Raw genomic sequence first — 25,915 nt, 5'->3', positions numbered from 1 at the left:
AAACCGAAACCTGATTTTTTTTTTTTGTTAAAATATTCACTGGCTTTTTTTTTTCCATTTAGAAATGAGTTATTTTTGAACAAAGAGATGAGGCTTTGTTTAGAAATTAGTAAAATTTGTCCTATCTTTAAGCAAAGGGGATTTGCAACGGGAATATCTCGGTGACATACGTGTGCACATTGCTGTGTGAGAACTCTGCTTGACAAAACAGAAAACCGAAGCTGGGAGATGGTGTTTGCAGCATCACCCGAAAAGGGACGGTGAAGATGCTCCACAGATACGCTCACCAGCTGTTTGCCAAGTCAGAGAAGAAATCCTTTTCCTTCTACACACTCCTAAATTGTGTGTTTGTAAATGTTTTTGGTTTGCACTGACGTTGGGTGTGACAGTGGCTCACCCATGTTTGCTCTTGTGTGTGTGACTGCAGAGCCCTGCACAGGCTGATCGATGGAGCCGTCGCTTTGGGAGAGGAGAATGTTTCTGCTGGCTTAAGAAGGAGCTAAACAAAGCCCAAAGTCAGATATTAATTATGTGTTAATAACTGTCTTATTTTTCAGAACTACCCACGGGTTTTTTTATCTTTCCATCTTTGAAAGAATATTATCTTTCCCATACTTTTGCAAATCTCCTCACTGTTTCTCCAAGCTCTCTGTCCTTTCCAGCCACTTCCCTCTTTCCATCACGGCTGCAGTTTTATTTAACAGGCGAAAAAAAGTGGATTTGCTGTCTGCTCTGTGGTGATTATGGCGATCACTTCAGTTTTGCTCAGTGTTGCACTGCGGCAAGCTGTGAGCTAGCGCAGTTCCAATAAACAGCAGGTCACAACTTGCATATGGATTTTTTAAGGATCTGGGTACTTAGGATTCTTTTCAAGTTGGGCTCCTTCTCATGTTTTAGCTGGTGGTGTGGATGAGAGAGCTCCAGTAACAAGATAACCAGTCAAACGTAAATGAACTCTTAATTTTATTTGATCAGAGATGACAAAGATGATTAAATGCCAGGAAAAAGTTTCTCTTCTGCTACACATTTATTGAAAAGCTTAACATTTTCTCGAATGTATCATTTAGATGATTAATACAAGATGAAAGACAAATCCAGTATCTTCTAACGTGTCACACGTGTAGATGAAATAGGTAAATGAGGCTGTTTGTTCTCTCACAACTCTGACTTTAAGAAAGTGGCGAAGGAGCCTTTTGCGAGCATAAAACATCCCTTAACACAAGTGTTTGAACTGAAAGCAAACCAAGGTAACCAGATACAATCCGATTCCTGCTTACTGGTGCTTACAGATTTTATGGATTATCTGTAACCACCTATTTTTACTGAATTCAGCATTATTTAGTGGACTGACAGAATGCTGCTGAAGTGTTACTTTGAATGTGCTGTAACCCAATAGCTTGCAACAGAAAAGGGTGTTGCAAAAGCAGCACAAGGGCAGTATCCAGGCAGGGCAGCAGCAATAGCTCTGACACCTGGGCTCCTCCGGTGCTGGGGACAAGGGGCAGAGCCGCTGAAGTGGCCCCATGGCAGATTATCAGCTCTGTTTGGGAATGACGGGTGAATCCCACAGCCCAGATTATGCTCGATCTCAGCCTAAGGGTACTGGAGGTGCAGAGGAGCAGGTGTGGGGAAATGAAGATAAACAGAGTTTATCTACTTCTGATGTGCTGTATACAGAAATAGCTCGTTTCACACTTATGCCAAGCAGGTGAATTCACCCCCCTTTCTATTTATCACTAACCACCGCCTCCTGATGCTCTTGACCATAACACCGACTAAATTCATTCTCATTCTTTACAAACAAGAAGGTATTTCCATTTATTTCCAAACAATGTTTTCACTCACAGTGGCCTTGTACTGGAGATGGGATTCTCTCCCGGGCAGTTTAATTTCTGTGGGCACTGTCACCATCTAGTGGCATCTCGCTATTGGTTTGCAGGGGCGGCTGCTGCATTTTCCTCCCGTGGGGTTTGCCCCATGGTCACTCATTTCTCCCACTCACCAATACCGGCTTTGCCAATTCTCAAGTTAAAAGCCTGCAGGTGTGACAGCAGCTTTATCTGGCAGATTTTCCCTCTGCTCCTGCTAGGGAGCAACTCAGCCTGGTTGGGCGAGGAGGGTTTCCACGGTAAGGTGTCTGGAAGGTTGGAGGGTTGTGTTGAAAGGTGTTGGAGTGTAGGAGGACCAAGCTTGTGGGAGAGTTTTGTGCTCTTGAATGCTCAGGCTATTGCGAAGTGGAAATGCTGTGAGTTGTGACCAGCCAAAATAATCTCTGGCAATAATACAGCAGGGATGGGTGTGTGTGTTAATCATACTGCCATGATTATGTTATTTAGTGGTTTGCTTCAGTTCATGAAGGAAATATATAGTGAAGACACCCCCCGCTCACTGCTCAGGTCTCTGTGCCATCCCCTCTGGCGTGAAACATTCACTTCTCATGATCAAAGCCCAGCTTTCACTTTTCTGTCTAATGCTAAAAAATTAGAGGTGAGCAATGCTGTGTGTTTATCCTGGATTTCTCTCCCCTTGCTTTATCCTTGACAGCCCTTAGTGGGTTTCTATGATGTCCCGGGGTGGGAGATGTGTTCATGGCTGCTCCTGTGCAAGAGCTGGAGGGTGACACCACTTGCTGTGTGACAGTGCCTCAATTTTTACAGGGATTGTACTCACATAGGAAAGCAAGCAATGGACCCATAAATCAAAGCAGTAATTTCCCCTTGCCAAGGCTGAGAAGGGACAATAAGGAGGACGAGGGCTGTGGCACTCTGCCTGGTATTGTGGGTTTCTCAGAAATGATTTTCAGCACTACAGATCCCACTCACTTCATATAATAACACAACTTTTAGGCGTTTCTTCCCCATGTGGATCTTTGGTTTGAGTTTTCTTTGGTTGTGAGTCACTGGTGGCCCACAGCATGTGCATCACCAAGGAATACAGCGATCAGCTCTATTGCAAAAGCAAAGCCTCGCCTGGTCAGTCCAGCTCGCTCTGCCTTTCCCACAGCCACCGTGCGAAGCCCTAGGGAATGAAGCTTCTTGTTGGGTGCTGTCTTGCTCACTTAAGAGAGGAGGGAGTCATAAAAGTAGTGAGGAAAAAGGCAAAATTGGATTCTCCAACATAGTCTGTGTTAGCTGGCAGCCTCGGCTCCTGTAGAAATCCCCCCCCCTGCTCTGCAGGGACTTGCACCCTTGGGTGCGTAGCTTGGTGTAGGAGAGACCTTCAGAAAATGGCAAGGCACTTGGGCTTAACTCTGTAACTTCTACTGCCAACGTCTGTCTGTGCAGCTGAACTGAAAGGTCTCAGCTCCAGGAAGGCGAAGGGCGATGCAGTCAGGTCACCTTCTCAAGGAGAGCCTCATCCCTGCCTGAAGTGCCATCGAGGGGCCTGTGCGCTGCCCTGGTCAGGCTTAAAACAGCCTTGTGACCTCAAATAATGCCACTGCTTGTGCCTCCTCCATAGCACTGAGAACTTCATGTGGTTTTTCAGTTTCCTATTTTTAAATTTAAAAGATACCTTCCCCTATCCATCTGCCTCTCCAGTTAGTAAGTGCCCTGTGAGCAGGGGAGCGAGAGCAAACAAGGAGCTATTCTAAGAAAAATGAAGGTAACCACATCTGAAAAAACAAGATCATAACCCTCACAAAGAACAGAAAATGAAAATGGCTGCTTTTAGACCAATTAAGCTAACTGTTGGGGTTTTTTTGTTGTTGTTTTTTCTTAAATCTTTTTAATTTATTATTACTGCTGGCTGGAGATAATGAAGCATCGTGAAATAGCAAACGGATAGCTTCCTTGAGATACCTACTAGCTCCTTCTATGATAATTCGATACAAACTGCTGAAAGAACTGTATGAGTTTTGGTCAAAATTTGCAGTAAGTTAAGAGCTGAGCCATTGTGAATTTTCTGCTGTATTGTATATGGGACTTATGGGACAAAGAGCTGGAACCTGTTTATTTTTTTTTTAATTAAATGTGATTATAGTAGCATACATCTCTCTATGGAGCAGCCATATGTTTCTGGTGTTAGCGTATTTTTAATGGTGGGAGCAAAAGGAAAGAAATTAGTAAACTTGTTGCTGAGGAAGGTAAATGATTCTGTACCGATCTTTCACATGGGAGCGTTACTGGTATCTCCCTGGAGCCAGGGTTGGATAAGTAGTTAGGAGTTTGTCTTGAAAATGGCCCAAAACACTAAATGCTGGTTCTTTTCCCCAGGATATACGTAGAGTTTCTCTTCAGCCAGAGTGGGATTTATACAAATAAAAGAAAATTTTTGGCCTCAATTAACTTGACACTGTGCTGTCAGCGCCAAGGCTTTGCAGCACATTAGGTGGAATTGCAACCCCGTGGAAATCAGTGGTAAAGCTGTCAGCTTCACTGGGGTGGCCTCCTGTCTCCTTCCCTCCCCCGGGGAAGGTGCTGTGCATCAGCGCGGGGACGGGACCTGCGCTCCGACAGCGCGCGTGTGGACCTTGCGAACGGAGGGCGGCCTTTTTTATTATGTTGCCATGGTGTTTTGGAGGAATACGCGCCTTAACAGCGTTGATAGCACATATTTATTCACCTCAAAATCTCAGCTTCAAAGGAAGAACCCACCGTTCATTTTCCCCTTTATTGACGTACTTTAAAAAAAAGCCACTGTATTCAGGAAACTTACTTTTTGGGGTATTGCCAATTAAAATATTAGCAAGCTCAGTCCTGATTAAGAGGCAGCAAATGGAGGTCAGTTTATCTACAGGTACGATCCTCAGCGCTGCGGGTATCGGGGCATGGAAGGAGGAATCATGGTCACCAAGCAGTCAGGGAGTGTTAATCGTCAATTGCAGCTTTGTTCCTGTAAGGTCCAAATCTACCTACAGGTTGCCTTAAATACCTAAATAGCTCCTCATCAGCTAAAATCAGATACCTACCCCTTGCACCATTCCTCACTGAAAGGCAAGTGACAACAAGGGTTGGTGGGGCTCTCTGAACCCGGCAGGAGAGGTTCCCTTATTCTGTTCACACAGCAGAGGATGCTTAAAGCCAAAATGCAATTAACTGATTGGTATTTGACCAGGATGCTGTGGTCAACTCTTGTGAGGGGTCATGAGGTCTTCACTGACCACAGGAACTTGGTTTTGCATCTCATGGCAGGTATGGTAAACCTTCAGTTAACGTCTCTGTATAATGCGTCAGGCTTTGATCTCTGTAGCAATCCTTTACACCCAGCATAATAACCCATGTCTAGGAAAAATCCACTTACCTTTTCTGCTGACTTTGTCCAAAAGATGAATTGGACACCCACTCTGATACTTGCTTCCAAGTTTCTGCTTCTTCTTGCTGGTGTGTTTTGAATTAATCTATAGAGGAACAATGACATAAATTTCATCTTCTCTCCCCAGCAGAAAAGCAAAGCAAAGGGGGTATAATATTTTTACACAGGTGTTCTGTAGAATCTGTTTTTTATATCTTTTGTGAAAGGAAGTTTGGGGCTTTGGCTTGGTTTCAGTTGACATCTTGTTACCGCAGAGCCGTGGTACATCTCCTGGAGAGCTGGAGCACAAAGGGCTTGGTTAGGACTTGCACAAATGGGTAATGGACATAAACCCATTAAATGCAAGTTCTGACAGCGTGGGTCAAACTCGTATGTGTCAGTCTTTGGGTTCCTCCTTTCTCATTCCCCTAATTGGGCTCATTTTCTGTTTAAAAATAATTGGCCGAATTTTATGATGTGAAAACAAAAATAAGGCAACTGCTGCTGAGATCTAGGGAGGCAAAACGTTTTCATGGGCTTTGGAGTTCATGTAACAAAGCTTTCTGTCAAAAGATGTGCTGAGAGATGTGTTCTACTGTGATCTGCTTTCAACTGGTGGTTGGGAGTACAAGGGGCTGCTTTCTGCAACTGGGTGACAGAAATAGGGCTTTTAAGTTTGGATCATGTAAAACAATGTGTGTAGTGATGCCCTGTGGATCAGTCAGCACCGAGCAAAGAAAACTAAGGGAGGAAAAACCCAATCTATTCTCCCCATTGATCTCTGAAAACTCAAAAAAATAATGAAAATCAGTCAAAACTTCTCTTTTGTTGTATTTTAGAGAGTTTTCTTGCCACAGTGCTTGTGAAAGGAAAAAAAAGTCTCAATTGTCCCCCAACGCATGGAGATTTTCATACCGACCAAATCCCTGCTCATCAATTAAGCTGCAGTCCAGCTTTTTGCCAAATGTTTGTTTAAAAATAATCTGCATGGACTTGATCTCTTTTAAAGAAGACTTCCCAGCAATTTACTGGGAAATTAAAGAGAGGAGGAGGACAGAAAGTGGGCCGTTTGGACTGCAGCAACCCTGGATGGGCTCACCACCTGGGCTGCTGCAAGACCGGGCACGGATTCGTGGTGCTCAGTCCTGTGCTGGGGCAGGGCTCGGGCATGTCCGTGCTGGACATCCAAGCGTGTCTGAAAACGGGCAGCTCTCTCCTCTGGTTGTTCTTGCTCCAAGGAAGGAGCAAGCTGTGCCACAGCCATGCGTGGTCCAGCGCAGGGTCCAGCATGCCCTGTGGTGTGGTGCCACAGCCAGGAGATGACATGCCCCTGGCTCGCAGACCCCCTCCTTGCTCTCCTCTGTCTCCTGGAGGAACTGAATTCAGGTCCTAACAATTTTCTGCAAGGTATTCCTTATTCCACACTGTCCACTAAATCAGTTCTGTGAATGATTTATTCCTCTGTGCTTCTGAGCAATTTATGGGTGTCTTTGGATTGTAAATCCACGCTGTTTCCCACTGGATGAGTATGTTGCATGACGCACTTCTGCTCCCTCTTTATGAGTAGGATTTTCTAGGTTTCAGCGTCTGGTATAAAGTTCAGCACGATGAGCTGAAAATGTGCATTTTGCTCTTATCCTGAAATATGGGATTACAATTTGCTGTCTCAGTGACTATTCTCAGTGGTGGATTTATACATTTAGGCTTGGCGTTTCATGAGGACTTAATGGAGTGAGCTCCCCATAATGGAAATACTCCCCTTACGCATCCCTCCTAGAATGAGTCCAAGGGAAAAGGCTGAGTAATTCCTTGAGGGTCCTCTAAAAACTCCAGCCAAAATATTTGGATTAAGCCAACACAAATGGCTGTGAAACCGATAGAAAGAAATTAGCTTGGTGATGGAAATAGCAATTCACAGTTTGGGAGAAGAGGGGAAACAGTCACCAGTTATTCCCCAGGCTGGTCTAAGCAATGCATTGGACGTGCCTTAACTATCAGTGTTATTTTTGTCAGAGTAAAATTTGCTGCTTTGCCAAAGTCCTGAGCAATACCCTTTTCTTTTCACAGTTTAAGGGGGATTTAAGTGAAATCCAGACCTGTGCTGACTCTGTCTGACAGTGAATTTCCCTCCAAGTGAGCAGAGGGAATTTCTAGAGAGCCCTTATAGCTAAAGATGTATATTATGTGAAGAGATGCATCCAGAGACTTCGGCCACTCCTAATGTATAGTTCAAATCCCCAAGAGTCCTGCTGACATCCAACTATTGGAGGGAATTGTACAATTTAATATGACTACAAAGTTTCTCCTGGCTTTATAACCATGACATGAATAAGGATCATTCAGTCCTATAGAATTGTACAGGATGCGTCAAGAGAGAATATAAACAAAACTCCATGTTTTCACAGCACTTTTATATAAAGCCTTGTAATGTTTTCATAGCTCTGCGCTGCTTTCATCCCCATTGCATGAGGGTTTCTTACAACCAGTGTTCTGGCAGCGAGGAGCTGAATGGCTGATGCATGAGTTTATGGGGTTATTACCCCTCTGTCTGCATCCTGTTGGAGTTGCCCATGAATTTGCACTGTCTTCTCAGATCTCAGATGCTGGAGGCACTGCAATGGCTGCTGTTGCATAGCATGATGAAATCTTAGCTGAGAAAGAGGGAGAGAAGCTTGTGGAATATTTTGTCAGGTCTAGATCCAACTTCAAACTGCAGTAGCTTTGACGATGGCTTGGCACTGCTCTTGCTCTGCACAGATATGTCAACTGCCAGATTTGTTTTTATCATATGAGGAAACAAACTGTTTAACGAATGAAACCAGATGCGCAAGACTGTGCTGAAAGACCTACAGTCACTTTGCAAAGAACTCAAGCCAGAAAGCTTGGAAAAGGCACATAAAAACATTAATGGAATTTATTCTTGGCAATTAAAGGTAAATATGCATTATGCAGATATTCTCTTTTAACTGCTCTATACTCGTTCCTTGCATTTCCACACAATCCGTGTGGTGTAGGACTCCAGCACGGTCTATCTGTTCCTCAGCATCCTGTGTAACTTATAGCGGGACACTGGCTGGGAATAGGGCTGGGGGTGGTTCCCTGGATGTTTTCTTCGCAGAACAGAAAGATCCAGAAACACAAGTAGACGTGAGAAGAGCAGATATTCTGACACCGGGTAGAGCAAACACGAGTTAATTCTTGAAATGAACCAGGCCCACAGAAGAGCTTGCACAAACAGCTGGTTTCAGTTTGGACAATTCCCATTGACCTGGGTGGTTCCTCCAACAGGACCCACATGGATTAGTCAGTATAGACTGCCTGTCATCCACCGTGCAACCAGCATGTGTTGCAACATGTTATTCCATGAAACAAGCTAGTTAAAACTTCCTGAGAGCTACTGAAATGCTACTAAACTGAAAAATAGAATGCCTTGTTAGAAATGGATCGAATCAGAAGATATCGTGCAACTTTACTGTACGGCCCAAATCACTTTAAACTTTGATAGTCATTAATACCAATCAGATGAGAACCCCGTTGTAACTTGGGTGAGAGACTGGTTTGGGTTTTTTTTTTTAATACCTAAACATAATGATTAACTTTTCCTCAAGAGTCTTATTTTCACCTTAATATAGCCAGTAACTGCTATTAGAATAAGCTGCGGTGATGGACTTGACTGTTAGTCAAGGCGTGGTGCCACCAGCCCACGTTAGCAGAGAGGCAGCAATGACCTCTGGGATGAAGGCAGGATGGGTGAACACGGCTGATGCCATTCCCATGACACGTGGGGACCAGCACAATAAGCGGGAGAGCCAGAATTTTCCAGGTGAATCTGAAATGAAATTAAATCATTTGTGTTTGCTTTAATATAGGGATGTCTGATATTATCTGTCTACAGCATTAGTCTGTGCTGCTGCCTTTGAAGCTAATAATTGGCATTAGGGTGGTGTGTTAGTTTCCATGTTAGGCGTGATTTTGGAATGAATCTCAGTTATCCAGACAAATGGGCATTTTCATGGTATTACCCACTACCACATGATGTTACATATTCCTCATCAGTGGCTGTGTTCAGGTTTGGGCATCACTGGGGTTTGGGGTTTTTCCTTAGCTAATTAAGAGTTGTGAGAAGGGCAAAAATATTTGGGGTGTTGGAGAAGAAAGGTTAAACCAGCAAAATATGGCAAGCTTAGCCAAGCGATGCTTAAAGTGGTCATGGCTTGTGATGCTGAAGGGGTTCAGCATCGGGGATGCCACCATCCATTAGTGCAATGTGTGGAGCAGCAGTTAAGGGTAGGGAGAAGCAAAATGCAGGTGAAAAATCAGGATGTGTCCTTGGAAACGAGATCTTTAAAGCCCAGTTTAGTCCCTTGAAATCTACATTGCTATAAATCTCAGGGAGGTTTGGTAGAGAGCAATTCCAGTGGGAGAAAGGCAGGCTGGAGGAGCCCAGGAGCTCTTCACAGGCTTTGGTTCTTTGGTTTTGGGTGTAACTGTTGACTCCATTGCAATGGGCTTACATTAGTTATGAGTTGGATCTGGTTTGTGCAATGGCTTGAGTTTTTTGGATTACGAGTTCTTAGATGATGGCCACAAAGGAATTTTAATTAGGAAAGTAAGAAAAGTTCTGCTGGGAGACTGGCAAACCACGATAATTATTGGCAGTGGGAAAGTCAGCAAAGAGCAAGTAATCAGGGAATTTATAGAGGTCTTATTGAGAATTACCTAAATGTAATTTTTAAGGATACCCGTGAAAGAATCTTTCATAAGAAAAATGACTGGAAAGGATGGTAATGTCCACTCCTGTGCTTTATCCAGTGTCCAGCTGTACTTACAAGCTTTAATGAGCACACGGATGAGGATCAAGCTGGCTGTGCAGCCACTGAACACATAACCACCACAAATGTCAGGATCTCTGGAAGAAGATTGTTGATTCTGTGCCAGTGTCCGTGGAAGATCCCAGGCTCTGGCAAGGTGATTGAGACACAGAAGAGAGCTTATCTGTCTTGCTGAGCCATGGATCCAAAGTCCCTTCACAAATGGGGCACACTGCACAGCTGAAAAACAATTCTGTAGGAGTCTGTATTTCCAAATGCAGCTCTCTCAACCACATACTGAAACATCGAAATAGAATGACCCTTTGCATTTTTCTTTAAGAAAGAGTGGGTAGCTATACAGGTGGTCCCAGGTGGTCAGCTGGTGGGATAGGCAGGATTGCTGTGCCCACAGCTGGAGGCCGGTATGAATACAGGATAACTTTACTGGACAGGGAACGACACCCACTGCTTGACCTAGAAGACATGCCTGGGCTGAGCAATCTGCACACCTACGGTCTTCTCATGGGAACAGTTCTTCCATCATGCATAAGGGCTTTTCCTGGCTTTTGTGGTATCACATGTTTCCATCTTGTGGAAGTATCTTGGTAGAAACTCCTAAAAAGATCATACCCTTCTTGTTCCAAATACCCTCCTCTGGCTCTGTCTGGGCTTCAGGTAAGAGTGCTTGAGTAGTGGAAATGGGTTGCACTTCTCAGGTGTATTCAGAAGATCAAATCTGATTTTCTTAGATTCTGTGACCTTGTTCTGCTCCCTGCTAAGGTTACCTCTCTGTGTATCAGCAAATGGGGCTGCTACTGAAGGCATAGGAGGTTTGTGTCTGTCAGAACAAAACCAGTATTTGCAACAGATGTCTTCCCAAGAGGATCCTGGCTCTGGCACAGGCACTGCACAGCCTCATGCTAACTGCTCGGGGTCAGATGGCCAAGGTATTTAAGTGTTGGTCACCTTTGAAAGGCTGGTCTTTAACCTCTTGATCTTGTCTTCATAATGAAATGGGAGGGATAGCAGGAACTTGCACTTTCTGATGTGGATTTTGTTAATTAGTCCAAATGCTTCTATAACACACGTGTATATTTAAGGCCATGCACACCATTAGTGCAAACTGCTTACTTGTAACGGGGTAAACAGCACTGGCAGGACTGCAGTGCTACCACCAGCAGACTCCTGACTGGGGAGACTATAAAAGGTTGCTCACTGTGCCCAATGCATGGGGGAAGTAGGTTTTGCAATGGTACAACCGGCTCTTTTACTGATGTCCAGTTGTTGACAAAAGCAGCAGTGGTAGGTGATCACAAGAGCATCCCACGCGGCTGCTGCTCGGAGGGGTACTGGGTACCCATGTTGGTTCCTCGGAGCTGCAAAGCCTTACTCCTCCCTGGCTGTCATGTGCATGTTTGGGATTGTGGGGTGAAGGGGCAGCCCAGGAGGTGGTGGTGGGGTTGGTACTTAGTGCCATGCTCAGGCATGAACTGTGGAGCCCTGGCTTTGTCCAGGGCAGAGGCCTGATCAAACAGGGTTCATCTCCCACTGAAAGATGCAAAGATCAAAACAAGTCCCTTTGTCGTGGTGGCTGGTCTTTTGCACTGTACCTCTTCCCACCTGAGACTGTCACACGCACTGAGGTATTAACCCCTTGGCCCCTGTAAGTGCCCCGCTGGTAGGTGCTGCCTTTAGAAATAAGGTGAATGGCTTACCAGAAGTCACGCTATGAGCTGGTAGCTCTTGACATTTATTATGAAGCATGTGACGCATCAGAAAAGGGCAATGGGACCTACATCTTTTCAATGCAGAAAGCAGATAATGCAGTGACTACGTCCTGGCCGGTGAACGTGTGCTGAGTGCTGCAAGCAGAGCCTGGCAGTGCCGGCCTTGGCATGAAACCCAGAAGCAGTGGTGGAGGCTCTTCTAATAACAGCAGATTTGGGAGGTCTGGTTTCGGTTCAAGGCCATGTACCCACAGCCAGGAGTACTCTGACCGATGCAAGGTATAGATGCAGGCTGGCAAGAGAAGAGGGGGATGTAAGATGGTAAAAAAGAAGCTCCTGTCACCTTCCTGTTAGCACGCATGAAGCAGCTGTAGCCTGGTATACAACCACGCTCCTGTAAAGACTACAGTCTTGTCCAGCTTGGCTTAAATATTTCTTGATTAAATCAAATAGAAACTGCTCATTAGTTCCTACAGCTTGCAAAGACCATGTACTGTTTAACTTTCAGTTAAGATCTCCAATCTGACTAAGGTAATATAAAAGGGTGTCAGCAATTCATGAGCTCGTTTAAAGGGAGAAGGGGATTTGCTTTATAAATAAGGTATGTGGTAGATGTCACAGACTGAAAACATGATTGATCTGTGAGGCTTTTCTCCATATCATTAGAGATTGCATTACTGTTGAGCACAGAAAAACAGATATCTCCTTTAAGTAGTTAATTTGAATATACAGAAGCAAAAGGAAGAGTAGGAGGAAGATGTAGGTCAAGTGCTTCAGGAAGATGCCAGGCAAATGTTCAAAGAACCACAAGATTGGTTTTTACCAGTGTCAGAAGTAGCTGCATGCACTTCAGCTGCTGGTGTGGAATTCATTTTTCTGCTATTAGAGGAAAATTAAAAAAAAAAAAAGGCAAATAAGTAGTTCTTCATAGTGGTGCTGCTGCTGTGCAATGTGGGGGCACCTTGCTACAGCTCACAGGTTCCCTGTTTAGGACCCCCTGTCTGTACGGTGTCATACCCGTAACCTGCTGCTGTTGGTGCCATCCTCCTGAGCTGTCTCTGTCACAGCCTGGCTTGTCCGATCATTGTTCCTGCTCTTAAGAGCATAAATAGATGAGGCCAGCAAAGAGCTGGAGGGAGAAATGGCTTTTGCTTCTTTTTTAGCATAGTGAAGGGGTAGGATTTTATGATTGATTTCCCTGATTTCAGGGGTGTTAAAGGATGTCTGTGAGTCTGTATAAGACTGGGGAAATTTGGGAGGCTGGGCAAAATCTGCCACTAAATCACTTTTTTCTGAGAGGCTGAACAAAAGGGCCTTTAAATCTCATGGGGACCATCAGACTGACCCAGAAAAACATCTCAACTGTAATGGCCAGGGTACAGTCAAGCAGAGCTTCAGCTTTGCGGTTTGACCTCCTCCAGCCTCCTCAAAAGCCCTGCTGACACCAGCTCCTTTCTTTGTCACAGAACAGGGGTTTGGATCCAATGTCATCACGCTTGGGCCATGCCTCTGCCACCCACCTCGTGGGGTTTGGGCTGGCAGGCTTAGCCTAAGGAAAGCTTCACCAATGCAACAATTTTTTTTTTTTGGGGGGGGGGGGCTGGAGAGACCTGATGTTCATAAGGGAACTCTGCCCAGACACTGCTGCTTTTTATGAAGAAACCTGCTGAACAGACATCACTAACATGAATTATTTTTGCTTAGTCTGACTTAAAAACACCAAAACCCCAAAACAAAACACCAAACCAAAAAAACCCAACCCCTTGCCATAAAGCTAAAAGCTTTTAGCCTCTTTGTTTTCATATGACACTGTTTCTGAAAATGGTTGCGGGTGTGACTTTTGCACAAGCCTGCCATACGACACAGCACACGGCGATAGCTGCTTCCACCGTGCCTTCCTTGCCCACATAAAGAGTACACGATTCTTCTTTTGAGAAGGGGAAAATCTTGCGTTATTTCTCCTGTGACCTACTTGGGTCTGTGAGGCTCCACTCAGAGCAGCAGAGCACCTTCGCTTTGATGCTCTGCTGGTTGTATGGCTTGTAGAGGGTTTGGGGCACTTTTGGGGGGTTCTTGGTCGCCCTTCAGCTGCTTGGTCTCAGCCTGGGCTGTGTTCATGGCACAGTCTCTGGCTTAGAGACTGCTGTGTGTGGGACGAGGTGTGAAGAGTTGGGCAGGAGCTGTGGCAGAGCCAGCCCCATGGCTCGAGGCTTTGAGCTGGATGGAAAGGACAGGGGGATGGGAGGAACAGGGTGACCTCTGAATCACTGAGCTGCTCCACAAGAGCTCGTTTAGGCCAAAGGAGCTAAAAGAAAGAGAAAGGAAGACCTAAACTAGGTCAAACTTGCCTTCAAAGAAGAACCAAATGTTAATGCCTTGTGTGTGATCTGTGCTGGGAAAGTTCACAACCCATTTCCACTTTGGGGTTCAAACGGTAACGTATATGCACTGCACATGTTCACAGCCCAGCCGCTGCTGCAGATGATCTGTGTGAGCCTGTGAACAGGCTGCCTTCCAGGAAGGCTAGGGCATGAAGGCTGGTGTCGCTGCCCATCTCCAAAACCAGTCTCCGAAGGTGCCTTTTTCCACAGTAGTATTAAGAAAGAAAGTGAATTTAGTCTTTCTTCTCCCTGGTTCCTCTGCACGCTGCAGACTCAAACAAGGAACAGTTTGCAATCTGGGAAATGCCATCCCTGGCTTTGAAAGAGATGAATGTGAGTTTTACTCTTTGGGGAATTTCTAACTTGTCATCTCTGAATTATGAGGTTAAACTCGGAGCGGCTACAGGGATACGCATCAAATGTGGGCAGCTGGCAGTGCAAATCTTACTGGTCCTAAAATGGGAATGCATTAATTTCTTTAACTCATGCCTCCATCTCCTGAGAACTCATTGAAGAAGAGCTATGACAACCGATCTCCCCAAGGGATGCAGGAAAGCTAAAACCAAGTGATGTTTTCTCCCTAGAGCATAAGAAGCTGTTAATTGGCAGGATATATAGTGCTGGCCATAATTTTTGAGGGCTTTCCTCATTTTTTTATGGCTGCTCTTAATCACATTGCTGCACTTCATAGTTCAAATCTTCTTGCTGAAGTCCTGAAATTGATTTAAAAGGCGACTCGACCTAATAAAATCTGGTGACATAAAAATATCAGCTGGTAATCACAAATCCTGGGACTCATTCTCGCTTCATCCCATTTCACACTTCACTGGAAGTCTGCTTTTGCCCACTTTAAAGCATTTCCTATAACTTAGCAATAAAAGCAGGCTAAGATTTTGTCTCTACTGTGACAAATGTTAGGCTGGGACGTGTGTGGTGGTGGAAACCAGGGAGGGGACCGCTGGAGCTGCAGAGGGTAGCTCTGGACTCAGTAGGGGTGGAAAAAGGGAACAGGCAACAGCTCTGCTGGAGCTAAATCTGTAGAGAGATGCAGTTGAAGACATTCAAGCAATACTCTGCTCTACAAGTGGTGGGTGTTCATGGATGTGGAGCAGTCAGGCCACGCCAGGCTGTACTGCATTCGATGTATTTAAAACCTTGCAGTTACCTTGGAGAGTGCTGCTGAAGGTACCCTGCTGTATGGCTGTTTGAGGAACACCGGCTACCGCTGGAAGCGAGCAGCACGATTTCATGGGAGCACACAAAATGAAAGAGAAACTATCTCTGAGTTTGTGAGCAGCCTGCTAAAACCTCCCCAAACTTGCAGTTTTATGGGGACTCCAAGCTCTCCACCAGGAGATGAGATTTCTGCAAGAGAAGACACCTGAGGCTGAAGAGAGCAAGGCTGCTGACGTCCAAGCCAAGCGATGTCCCCTGTTGCTGCACTGGGTGGGTGACTGTCACAGCTGGAGTAACCTCTGATGGGAAGAGTGATCCCAGCCTGGGTGGAAGAACTCAGCCTGAGCCAAGAGGATGGAGACAGCCGGGCTTTTCAGAGAGGGAGAGAGACCATTGCAGCTGAGATGGAGGGACTATCAAAATATGAATGCAAATGGAGTATTTATGGCTTTCAGGTTGGCAACCGATGAGCACCTTAATGTCTTGCCAGAAACAATGCTCTTAATGTTAAAAGAAAAGCTGCGGGCCATGAAAAGTGAGAAAGAATAATTCAGGGCTTTCAGGGATAAACTTAAAGAAATATGAGAGTAGGTGTATAGGGAAATGAGAGATAAAATCTTCAGTTGTTTCAGGGAAAAGGGCAATCATTTGGGGGTTGAAAGTGAGTCGAACTATTCATCTTATTACTGAAGGAGCAGGGGATTAAACAATTTAGGATGAATCTGGGGGTGCCTTCCAGGTCCCAGGGAAGGTCTCGGCAAACTGCAGAGTTTGGAACAGCCAAGAGAAAAGTCAGGTCACATCCCCGAGAGCCAATGCCTCGAGGTGGCTGAAGACACCTGTGAGAGCAGCTTTCGTCCTTAGGGGGCCAAGACTGAGCGCTGCCTGCACTGAAGGAAAATGTTGATCCATTCTTCCCCCTGCGCCTTGTGCTTTGAGAAGGTATTTCTTGGAGTAGTAGGTGGGCTACAACAACCCTGCATGAGATGCAACTGCCTTGGTGAAGGCTGAAGATATCCTGTGATAAAGGAGGGTAAATGGGAGCATGAAAGACAGAGCAGTTATGAGTAAATATAGAAACTTGTTTGGATGCAGACAGATAAAGTGCTTGTTTCACAGCTTTAATGAATTTTTGAGATTAGGTCTGAGTGACACTGCCCAGCCCGGCCATAGATTCAGGTCTGAGCAAACCTCCCGAGGTGGCATCTGGATTTGCACCCCTCTAACATCCACCCCAAAACACGTCGGAGCCTGCTCTCCTGGGCAGTCGCTCTCGGCCCTGACCTCCTTGGCTTGTTTTCTCTGCTGTTAGCAGCTCTGGAGCGTGCTGCTCGCCCCATTGATTTTTAATAAGCTCTTGAGGAAGCACTTCTTCACCAGCACTTGGCAATGAGTGCTGTGATTCTCCATCCCTCGCCACCGCGATGTAAAATGGTCTCGAGCCCATCAGCAGAGGAGAGGCTGCTGGCTGCACGGCGTCTCCCTGCCCATCTCCTTCCCAGCCCAGACGGGAAACTCAGCACAGCTCGTTCTGCATCCGCCTGTCAAATGCAGCAGTGAGCGTATTGGCACAGGACATTTCCATTTTTCCTTTAATGGTTTTTCCCACTTCCTCCTTCAGTCTGTGCCCTTTGAACCCACTTCCAGTAATTAAAATGGTAATCCCAGTGTGTGCCGTTCGTTGGCCGCCTTTGTCCAACCCCAAGGCTTTGATCCACGTGTATGTTCTGCCCCTGGAAAATGGTCCCAGAACTTCTTTGATTAACAACTTTTCAAAAATCTTTTTTTTTTCTTCAGATTTAAGCATTGGTGCCTTCTATGCTATTTAGTTCCTAGTTATTAGTTATTCTAGTTATAGAATAGTTATATTATTTAGTTCTTAGCTATTTACTTAGTCTAGTTTTGCCAGGTGTATTTTCTGTACACTTGCACGAAGGAGTGTAGGGATTTGAACACAAGCCTTGCTACTACATTTGGGAAATCTGATTTTGGGGGGCAGGTTTTGGTGTCTGGGTTCACATCACTCCTAAGCCCGTGCACAGGGGTCTGCACTGGCAGCCTGGGACTGTCAGACAGGGCTGACTGTGCAGCCTTGCCTGTGGCTACAGGCCTTCGAACCTTTCTGAATATTTTTGGTTCTGCTCAGAGAACATCTGATACATGAAATATCAGCATCGCTAGATGGCACATGTGAGCTGTTCTTGTCTGACTAGCACAGGACAAGCCAGGCAGTGAGATTTCTTCCCTCAACATTATTTTTTTATACTTCTGTGGCTGCTTCTGCCAGCAGGATACAAATAACACCTCCAAACACGCCCTACAGCCCCATTAAATATCGTCCTGCTGTCCAGCCTCCTCCCTGTTCTTGCACTCTCCATCCCAGGGATGGACCAGGATAGAGCTGTTACTCTGCCATCCTTCACCAGCACTAAATATAAGCCCCCAAAATACCATATAATAAATAAAACAAATGTTTTACCTTTATAAAGATTGTCTTTTAGCATATTTTATGAATTTTGTCTTTGTATAAATAACTTTTTATCATATTTTATGAGTTCTGTCTTTGTATAAATAACTGCCTTCAGAAATATTGGCAATCGAAGTCTAAAACCACAGAACAACAGTGGTCTAATGGTCTGTGCTGGTAGGGGACAGGGTGGTGGCTGTCCCACCGCGTGGCCCTGAGCGGCCGGTGCCCTTTCTCCGGGACATCTGTCCACCCACTGTCACTACAGTGGTGACATGCATCAAAGTTATGGCCTGGAGTGACTGAAACCAAGTGTCAACCCCACTCCTAAACTGCCCCCGGGCTAGTGTTAACATCTGCTGCTTAATGGGACCTTTGTCACATCCACTAAGAGGAATTATTCTGTTTATTAGGTGCCTTGTTCAGGGCTTGGCGTGCCAAGTGTTGAACTCATGGAGGAATTTCCCTCACTAAAGCTTTCAATCAAAGTTTAAGAGCAAAGATCAAAAAGAGGCTTTTGGACAGACAGAAATAAAACCCTTTGATCAAAAGAGAATAGGAATTGGTAGCACTAATTATAATTGATGAAATAGAGAGAGTGATGTGTATGTGCACGTGTGTGTATGGAGTCTGAGGGCAGTGTTTATTGTCAACTTCTGCCTTATGCTTTCAGAATAATTTAACTGTATTTCCACGCTGTGACTGATGTTTTTTGGGGCTGAGAGAATTGCCTTTTCCTTCTCTAAGGTGGAGTAGATCAAAGAGCAGAATTTCTTCTAAAAGAGGAAACCCACATTCTTACAGGACGCTCTGCAAGCTGCTCTTACTGTCCTGCTTACTGGACTTAATCCAGGCTGGATGCAGAAAGGAAAACAAATCTCTGCTGAGCTCTTGAGGCCAGCATCCCTGGGAGATGGGCTGCTCCCAGCCTCAGCAGAAGTGCCAGACATTGGGTAATGGTTTGGCTTGTGCTCGGGAAATAATGTCTGCTCCAAACCCCGCCGGGATCTGTGAAAAGGCTGCCCTGAGCTCATCTCAGTGCAGTAAAGCATCGCAACTATTTTCTTACTTGTATCTGAGCGAGCAGGTGGAGGTTTTGCCCGGATCTTCCCTCCAACGTGGAAGGGGAGCCCTCCTCACCTCTCCCACATGGATGCAATTTGCAAAATCTTTTGCACCATCATTCTGCAGCGTTTTCACCCTACAGCTGCCTTTATTTTTGTATAAACACCAGACCAGAAATTTTAAGGATTCTTGGCCCGAGTCACCCACTGATCCTCCCTGTAAGGCTCAGGGGGGTGACCCCAAGGTGACCAGCAGCGTTCATCACCAGCTCTAGAACATATTTCCTTAGGGATAAATCTTTTCTTAGACGTTTCTCTAAATGCAAAGCAGGCTGGAAAGGAGAGCTCCCAGCCAGCATTTTGCACGGGATCCTTGGCTGGGAAGTGTGAATTGGAATGACCATAAAGTCCCCCTTTCTGAGGAGCTCACAGCAGATGTGGTGACAGACTTTCTCGGCAGCGTGGCACAGCCTGCTCCCCCGACAGCAGGGTCTGTGCCTGCTGAGGAATACCCCTTCACAGCTGAGACATCTTCTTTCATCTTCCAGAAAAAACCCTCCACTTTCCCAGAGCAGCCCCCCAGCTTCAATTGCAAACAGCAATTTGTCTTGTGTTAATGCAGTCCTCCCATTCCTGCAAGGGATGGGATTACAACTGCACTTGATATCCAGCTTTAATCTGATGCCAGGACTTGCTCAAAGGGCTGGGAAAGGTATTTTTTCTCTTGCAGACTCCTGACCATGTAATCCTTCCTCTCAAGTTTCTGATATTACATCCCTGCTATTCTTGCCAGTCAGTTGTTTGGCCAGTCCTAGTATTTTGAGTTTTTTGAAGAGGAAAATCTGTGTGTTGTGGAATTGAAATGAAAACTCTGGCTATTCCTGTATAACACCAAGGATAGTCTAAACCCACAGCGAGGTGGGAAGGACCCACTGGCCACTGCTGGTGCTCTCCGTGGGTGCTTCGCCTCCCTGCAGTGCTGTGTGGGAAGGAAACTAAAAAATGCAGCTTGTTGCTATGGGCTCTTCTGCCCTGAACCTTTCTGTCATGGGAAGAAGTAGCTCAAATGGAAAAGCTGTGTATAAGATAATATAGACTCTGTGTACAGCCTTCTGTATGAGTGTAGCTGTCTTCTTTACGACATCCAATAATTTAATGAATGCTACTTATTGCAATAAATAGGTAAAATTATTCTACTGTCCTAGTCTGATGGTACTTTCCACCATCTCCTTCAGCGCTAATCACAGTTGTATCTGCTCAGCAACAGCAGAAACGTTTTGTCATAACGCTTAGAGATACAGAAGATATCATGTTATATACTCAGTTTTATCTGAAGGAATTTAAAGACCTGTAGTCTAAACCTATGTATCCTATTTTACTGGGTACTGAAACTACAGCTGCGTTTAAGGCTGGGGATGTGCACACATAACCCAGCCACATTAGATTTGATCTCATGCGTTTGGTTTAACTGCACAGAATAAACATTGCAGCTGATGAACAGATGTTCTTAATTTTGGTTTTTCTTTTTTTTTTTTTTGGTAAAAAAACAGCGTTACATTTTGTCTGTATTTGCAGGATTATTCACTTGGACAGGCTAAATATGACTTGATTAAATAATCACTTAAATAGAGCTGAATCACTCACATTTTTTTGACAAATATCAATGCGAATATTTTGCTGCCAAGCCCTTGTGTGCTTCCAGCAGTGTTCTAGTGCTTAAACTTCATCTGTGAAGATGACAAAACCAAGCATCCTCTTAGCTTCAGCAGTTCTTGTTTGCCAAGATGAATTTTCCTTCAACATGTTACATGGCTGTGAAACCTGCTGCCATGCCAAGGACGGTGGTCAGTGGTGAGCCCTGGCAGCTTCTTCCTTCCACAAATCTCTCGTCCATCCCTGCAGCTCCCTGGAAAACGTGCTGAGGATGAGCCACGATTGCACTTTTGATACCCAACTAATCTGCTGTGTGAGGGCTGCTTTCTTTTGAACCAGTTTTCAATGTGAAATGCTGGATATCTTCATTTTCTGACCATGTTTTTGCCCAGGAACACCTGGCAGAGAGGTGCAAGCTGTGCTCGGTGGCTCTGGCCATCAGCATCAGGCTTTGAGGTTGTGTTTCAGGCCGGTGCCTGCAGAGTGACCCACTGCACACCTGAGCCCCTCCACAGTCCAGCACCAGGAGTCATTGCAAGGTGCTTCGTGTCTCTGTTCCCTCTTCACTGCAAACACATTCCCTGGTGAGGCTGAAAATGTTGTTTGTGCTCTGCTTTGCAAATAGGTTCAGTAGCCAGTGGCCAGAAAAATCTTTCACCCAGAAGCCAGCTTCTGCCATCCCCACTGCTTGTACCTTATTTGTTGAATAGTTTTTTTCCAATTCTATTCAGCAGTCTGGTTCTGGACAAGAAAAGGAAGTGTTTCACTATTGCTAATAATCATGTTTGCAGGTCTGTAACCACAATGTCGAAGACTTATCTGCCAAATTAATACCAATGCTTCCTGAATTGAAATAACCTACAAATAATGTTTTGCTTGGCATATATTTATCACCTATTTATCTTAAATATCATATCTTTGCTGCTTCACTAACATTGCTTTCAAGACAAGATAATCATGTCCATTTAGAAAATACTGTGGCCTGTGAAAACTTTGGGTTTGATTTTTTCTTTTCCTGAGAGGCAAAGAGGGCTGCCACGTCCTTCAGCATCTGCAGAAAAAATGTGTGCTAGGCTTCCTTTTTTCTTCTCTGAAGATCTTTTTGGTACCTGCAGTCACAGCTCCTTGCAATGATGCCTCTGTGTCACTCACCACTTCCTCGTTGTTACTGGTATCGTCCGTGCTCTGTCCTCAAAGAGATGACTATTCCAGTCAGCCTTGCCCGACATATTAAATTTCCAACTCTTCCCCAAACAATTCAAGCTGCGAAAGCCAGGACATCTGTTTAGACAGCCCACACCCAAGGCTGAGGGTGTGTATCACCCTCCCCTCGCCCCTGCCCCGGCGGGTGCACGTTTGCCTCTGCAGTGTGAAGATGAGGTTACCGGGACCACGGGAGCTGGTGCTCCTGCAAACAGCTCTGTGTGAAGCAGACTACTGGTCCAGGACAGGCATGAGAGAAAGCGTTGCAGCCTTTGCAACTTTTGTTTGGAGCGAAAAGGAAAATATACAGTGACAGAGGGGCTCTTGGCTTTGATCATTGCTGGTTACGGGAAATAAAAACATAACCTAAAGGGAGTGAGCGAGGGGCATAATAATGTCAGGTCAATCTCTTTGTTATTCTTTGAGATCAAAAGAAGCTGGGGGAGTTTAGCTTTTATTGTCCTCCCCTTTTGTTTTCTGCTTTTTGGCTTTCTTCCTTAAAAATCAATACAGCTCTCTCTGGGCTTGTAACACCCCTGTGCCCCCCTCCCCTGCTAGCCCCAAGCCCACCGCAGACCATGTGGGATGGCGTTGGTGTAACCCACAGATCAGGGATGTCCATTGCTTGTCAGTCTCCTGGGTGCTACGTCAGTAGAAATGCTAAAATAAGCCTTTCTGCTGTGCTTTGACCTGGGATTTATTCTCTCAGGGTTGATGAAGGTACTTGGGTGCAGCCAGGGGAGAGCCCGGACAGGGCTCCCTCACACCAGAGATGTGCTGACCCTCACAGCATCCATCCACAGAATTCAATTAATATCTTTTCCCTTCATTACCAGCTATGGTGGTTTTGTCAGCGTCACAAGGGATTGAGCCTGGTGCGCTGGGAAAAACCAGGTCCTGGGCTGGTTTATCTTGCTAGGACGGAGTATAAACTTTGGTGGGTCCACATCTTCATTAAGTAGCTGAGCAGTGCCTGGGAACTCCAGGTGGGTGATGGAGGGACAAATGGGAATGGGAACAACTACAACTGATCTGAGCCATCTCTGCTGGTCATCCAGAATCCCTGTCACCTCACAGCCACCTTTGGAACCTGCTTGTCCCTCTCCCTATGGGGTCCTGTCAGCTGCCGGTCCTGGCTGCAGCTGGGCTGCTTTGCATGGCCACTGTCCCGGCTGCTTGTCCCAGAGGGTGTGGATCACGGAATCACAGAATCATCAAAGCTGGAAAAGCTCTTGAAGATCCTCCAGTCCAACCACGAACCTCACACTGACCGTTCCCAACTCCACCAGATCCCTCAGCGCTGGGTCAACCCGACTCTTCAACCCCTCCAGGGATGGGGACTCCCCCCCTGCCCTGGGCAGCCCATTCCAACGCCCAACAACCCCTTCTGCAAAGAAATCCTTCCTAAGAGCCAGTCTGACCCTGCCCTGGCGTTTAGATAGGGTGATACCAAACAGCAAGGCGTCCTCACTTATTGTATCATTCCATCAGCTTCTTCTTGAGTGATTATGAATGAATTCCTTGCAAGTTAACAAGCTGAAAACATCTTTGTTATTAAAGAGGGCCAAATCAAACTCTACTGAACAAATGCATCTTGGATCTACGGCTAACGAGTTTTTCAGCTGTTCAAACATGTTATGTGATATGAATGAAGCTGCAGCTGAATTAGACCTAGCTGTTCATGTAAAATTCACAAGCTGCAAATGAGCAGCAGGGCAATTTTTTCTCACAGCTTCATTTTAGGCAGCCAAATTCTTTTGGGAGGCAGAGGGGAAAATGACAGTTTTGCATAGTTTAGCTCTATAAATGTGCTTAATGAAAATAGTATTTACTGATCCCATTTTATGAAGGGATTCAATCAGAAGCACACTTTGAAATGCAGAAGGGCTGGTCCTCCCATGCCTCCCACCTTCTCACCTACCCGCTGCACAAAACAAGTGTAAAGCTGCACCAGGAGGACCCCGGGGCAGAGTGTAGTGGGGAGCTCAGCCCCATTACCAGAACCTCACGTTGTTGGTACCTGCAGTGAAACTCTACTGACTTGATTTATTCCCAGTTCATTCGATATGAAAGAGTGTCAGAACCAGGGTCATGGCTATATCCATTAGTGATACAGGACAGAGCTTAAAATTAATGCTTTGGCTGACACACAGATTTATATAACAAAGGGCGGGTCAGTTCCAGATTTTCCAGCAAACTGGTGTCAAACAAGCCTCTCTGAGTGCTCCAGACCTAAAGCTTGTGATGGCAAGGAACATGTAGATGGACCTTGTATCTGAATTATTTGTGGATTATTTGTCAAATCCATTATTAGGGATTCCCCTTTATTCCATTTTCACCTGGCAAAGTAAATGAAGATGTAGCATTACCCAAACTACAGGCTGTCAAAATAAAAGAAGGAACTGACATTTTGAGCATTTTGGTGATGTCTTATACTGTTGAAGGAGTTGCTAAAATTTAAACTGAAGTCACAGGCACAGATTTTCTCCCTTGAGAACATCCAGTGTAACCCCTCAGTTCATCTGGCACTGGCCAGGATTATCTACAGCTCATAGCCTGTATGAAAAACAGAGTCCAAGAGGGCAGATGACACCGATGCCCAGCTCCATACGAGGAGATTTGCTGCCATCTTTTGGTAGATGCATGTTCCAGAAAGTAATGAAAAATTCTTTCTGCACAGATACTAAACACCTTCTCCCTCTGCTCGCTCTTACCCACCTGTGGCATCCTCCCAGCCTCTACAGCAGAGGCAGCCAGTGAAAATTAATCTCAACCACTGACACCCCCAAGGAGATCCTGAGAACCCCGAGTGTGCTACGGGGCTGGAAGGGCTAAGTGTGGGGCGGGGGGCCTGGGTGGTTTCTTCTTGGTCTTGCTGGTGAAGGGGAAAGGCTCAGGCTGAGGCTGTGGGGGTGAAAGCCCTGAAGGAGGAAAACCAGGAAAGTCAAACGCAGGGTAAATAGCGTGTGTGCAAGATGGACTTGCAAAATAATGTGGTGAGGGCTCAACTGCTGCCGCGTTATTGGTGCTGCAGGTGCCAGCCAAATGTTTCCCTGTGCCCATAACAGAGGGGACGTCCTGTGAACCGTCTGGCCCCCCACCCTGGGGCAAAGGGATGACGGGGGCTGTCCTGGGCTCTGCTCCCCTCCAGGGTCCTGCCGCTGTGCCGGCAGCTCCCTCTCTTCCCTCCCTCCTCTGACTCTTGGGTGCTGGGGTTTAATGCGGAAAGCTGCCCAGCTGTTTTTGCTGGGCTAGGTTTTTTCATGGGAGGTGAGTGAAGTCAGCCCAGGGCAGGCTCCGACAAGCCCCAGAGCACGGAGGAAGAGGGAAGGCACGGGCTGCCGTGAGCGGCAGCGCCGAGAGGCTGCCCAAAGCTGACATGTCACCCTGATTTCAACCCCGTGCTCTGGTTACGAAACCCACGCTTGTAGGGTTGCCTGGGAAGCTGGATCAGCAGACTGGCTGTGGTTAGAGGTAACTCTCCAAATTTGAAAGAGCCCTCTTGTTTCTGTTGCTTCCTATCCTGGTGACAGACTGTGCACTTTATTTTAACGTGGAGTTGGTATCGGGCACAATTACTTCAGCCTTTGATGCATTTCCAAGGTCTGTGCGTGGCTACACGCAGCCCCTTCCCCTCTACCACCCCATCGTGAATGCCAAGAAATTCTGAGATCTCACTGAATCCCACACGTCACTTCATTTATATGTTCTTGTTCAAAATAAGCTCCCTTGCAGAGTTTTAGTTTGAACCCTGATTCAAAACTCACAAGTGCTGTGTGCGTGTGCTCCAGTCGCGTTTCTGAGCAGGATGACTCCGACCTCTGCTGCCGGGTGTGCGGGGGCACGGGGCAGGCGCCTGCTGTGGGTACAGCCCCGTGACGGCCGTGGGAGCGGTGCCTTTCCGGAGAGATGCTGCTGGGAGAGCAAAGGCATCAGCCAGGCAAGAGCACAAGCAGGGAAACTGCCTCTCGCCGTCCATTCCCACTGTGCAAGGGAGAAAGAGTAGGGAAGAAGTCCCTGTAAAAAAGAAAAAATATTTGTGTGGGTGGGGTGTGAACTCTCAGCAGTTATTTTGAACAAAAATCTCCAGACTCTGAGGCCAGAAGGGTGACTATCAAGAACACCAGCAGTTTTCTGGGTGGGATGATTCTCCCGTTTCTCTTGCAGGTGATGCTCTGAGCTTGCCAGGAGCCTCCGGCAG

The sequence above is a fragment of the Strix aluco genome, chromosome 13 (genome assembly GCF_031877795.1).
Source record: "Strix aluco isolate bStrAlu1 chromosome 13, bStrAlu1.hap1, whole genome shotgun sequence".
NCBI classification, from domain to species: domain Eukaryota; kingdom Metazoa; phylum Chordata; class Aves; order Strigiformes; family Strigidae; genus Strix; species Strix aluco.
Note: the sequence above shows the minus strand (reverse complement) of the source record.